Source organism: Lactuca serriola, chromosome 8 (genome assembly GCF_051521515.1).
Source record: "Lactuca serriola cultivar US96UC23 chromosome 8, Lser_US96UC23_V15, whole genome shotgun sequence".
In the NCBI taxonomy this organism is placed as follows: domain Eukaryota; kingdom Viridiplantae; phylum Streptophyta; class Magnoliopsida; order Asterales; family Asteraceae; genus Lactuca; species Lactuca serriola.
In genome coordinates, this window is record NC_136415.1 from 200,570,048 (window position 1) to 200,573,112 (window position 3,065).

A 3,065-nucleotide genomic window follows, 5' to 3' on the forward strand; every position below is an offset into this window, starting at 1 on the left:
CCATGTTAAAAAAGCTCCATGAGCTTATCAATAAACAATCTCGAATTGTATTTTAAAAATCTAGCTTATAAGTAATTTACCGGATGTATATTAATTTTTCTTGAACTAGAAACATAAGTTTAAGTTGTTAACGCAATTTACCGGATGTATGTTAATTTTTCTTGAACTAGAAACATAAGTTTAAGTTGTTAACGCATTATAGTACAATGAGATGTATGTTAATTTTTCTTGAACTAGAAACATAAGTTTAAGTTGTTAACGCATTATAGTACAATGAATGTTAATTTGTTACATAGGAGCGGTCTGGACGACTGGAGTATCTTTCAATGAAAATGAAATAGTTTACACAACTTATTAACACTAAACTTACCAACAAATTTACGCAAATTTAAAACCTACAAGCTACATTACCATTAGACTTCGATGACTTGAAACTAGTGTTGTTCGAGGTGGCAGTTGACATCCTATAACTTTTTGTTTAGGTCTGGAAGATGTTCTGCTAAGTGATAGTACTGATTTTTTTTTTAAGGGAAGTGTATTAAAGAAGCTTATGCACACTTTGAAAAATACGTGGTCAAAGGGGGTGCCACATGGTTCCCTCTCATTCCTTTAAAACATTGAAACATATTAGTATAAGGAAGGGTTCCTTCTTTAGTTAGTAGATAATTTGAAACTTTATGGATCCACGCCGCACGAAATAAATTTAATGACTAAATTTGGCCAAAAATAATAATTGATCGGCAAAGTATAATAACATAAAGGTTTATTATTTTATTTATGAAAATTTAAACATATACATCCCAAATGAAACTCACCCTCTCTGTCATCCTAATTCATACCTTTACCGAGAGCCCAGATTAACACATTTGTTATTAAAAACAAAAATAAAAAATAAAAATTATCATTGTTTTAAGTCTATTGGTATTGAATACAATAAATATTTTTGAGATCTAGCAGAGCACCACCACGTAAAAGTTCAAACCCGGTTTCTTTTGTCCTTGACTGATCACCATCTTCACTTTGAGATGTAAAACTAAAAGAGGACAGTCAAAATTAGGGATTATAGGTCTTACAAGTTACAACGAAATAGTTAAATTATCATCTGATTGAAGCAATTCTATGGCCTCCCACATTGGTGGCTGGAACGTAAGCGTCTGAGTTTATCAAGCTCCGCCTTCGACTATAATTCGTCCCTTCGGGGACATCCGATAAAATTGGAACGATACAGAGAAGATTAGCATGGCCCCTGCGCAAGGATGACACGCACAAATCGAGCGATTTTGCAGTTGTTTTTGGCCCTAAATCATTTCAAAGGAAAACCGTGGTGTTTGTTCGACTCACCAGGTACGATTAATGGCTTCCCTCGTAGTTTTCACCCATAGCAGCTTGCTCATAACAAATGACATGATTCGTTGTTTATGGATGTAGATAGAATCAATGTATTTGTTTTGGAGGCAGGATAAGTGAATCACTGTTAATATCTATGCCTGAATTGTCTGGTAGCAGTTAATAATCAAGCATGAAGTTTGTTGAAGTAATTTCGTCTTTAGATGTTGAAATTGGGGTTTTTCTTGAGTGATTTAGTGTATTCAAATGCTTGTCAAAATGCAAAAAGAACACCAAATTATGTGAGTGAGAATCAGCTATGCTAACAATCTTACCTTTGCCATTATATCAAAGTAGTTTTAATAGTAAAAGTTACAACATTCAAGAATCTGTAGAAAAGTTACAGGCTTACAGCATTCAACATTCAACAATCTGTAGGCAAGAAATCAACTCTATGAGTACTAAATTCATCCATCAAGATCACTAAAATATACAAGATTCATAGATTACTAGAAAACATCTCCATAATCATTTGACATAGGTCACCATTGTTTTTCACCAATTTACATGTCACAAACCTTGGCTCACATCATTACTCATTACATGAAATGCATCCACATTTTCTCTCTGTCTCTATAATAATAATAATAATAATAATAATAATCATCTTCCATCCAGGGTTTCAAAATGAACCATTTGAGTTCCCTAATGTACTTACATCATTTTACCCATAATAACAACACACTTACAAATAACAGTACATTTGCTTGTATAGGTAACATGAGTGAAGCATGTTGCTATTCCCTGTATTGTTCCCTATCAATTATTCATATTTTCATATGCTTTTGTAGGCTACTTCTATATTCTTTCATTGTATACATTGTTTACGGCTTTCTAATATATATGTTTCTAAAATGTTATGTTCCATCACATTTAGTATATGTGTGTCCTGCATTTAATCCCAATAATTGATGATGAATACTTGTGTCGTGTTTCCTTCATCCCGTTTTCATGAATTTGGAATTGAGTAGGGTTTGTTTTCTCGTAATTTAAGGTATATATAATACATTTTGTTAACAATAAAAAATTTCTTTCAAGTTATCAAATGCAGCGCAGGTACAACCTTTATTGTTTTTTTTTTTTTATCTGCAGTTGTCATGTACTCCTGCATAACAAATGGAGCCTAGTGTTTACACTTCTTACCCATAATTTCTTGTTTTTTTTCAGGCTGTTAGAATCGGACATCTCGACCTTTTCAAAACAGTTGATGAGAAATTCTCAACCAGTTTCACAACATCAACATCTCCAACTTTTGTTGCTTTCTGTTACATAATATTTTCAATCTTTTTTTTTCTTATCAAAGCATTTTACTTTGGGAAGTGTATCCAAATTATATATGGATAGATTTCAGTTTTTCCTTATATGACGCTTGTTTTCTATAGATGGGTAGATTACTCAAAATGTAAGGTTGTATAGAAAAAATAAATGAAAGTTAGAATGTTATTATAAACAAATAGAATACAGTTTTTTTTTTCTTGTATGTAACCCTCACCTTTTTAGCCCCTTCACATCTTATTGAAATTCTTATATTTTGAAAGCGGTAAATTATTTAAACAAATGAACCTCAAATCACTTTCAGTCCTAGAAATGCATTCCCCTTGCTGTTGGGACTATCCTTGGAAATTGTTTGTGGTATCACATCAAGTCAGAAAAAACGGTTAAATAATATTTCCGACTAC

The 3,065-nt window shown here is 32.2% G+C and overlaps 1 long non-coding RNA gene and 1 other non-coding gene across 2 annotated transcripts; both read left to right on the top strand.

Moving 5' to 3' along the window:
• Positions 1-958: 958 nt before the first annotated feature.
• Positions 959-2,765, top strand: LOC145070859 (uncharacterized). Its single transcript, XR_013690114.1, has 2 exons — positions 959-1,344; positions 2,554-2,765. It is a non-coding gene; the product is annotated as an uncharacterized LOC145070859 (long non-coding RNA).
• On the top strand, positions 1,190-1,292 carry LOC145071848 (U6 spliceosomal RNA). The gene has a single exon (XR_013690813.1). It is a non-coding gene; the product is annotated as a U6 spliceosomal RNA (small nuclear RNA).
• Positions 2,766-3,065: the final 300 nt, after the last annotated feature.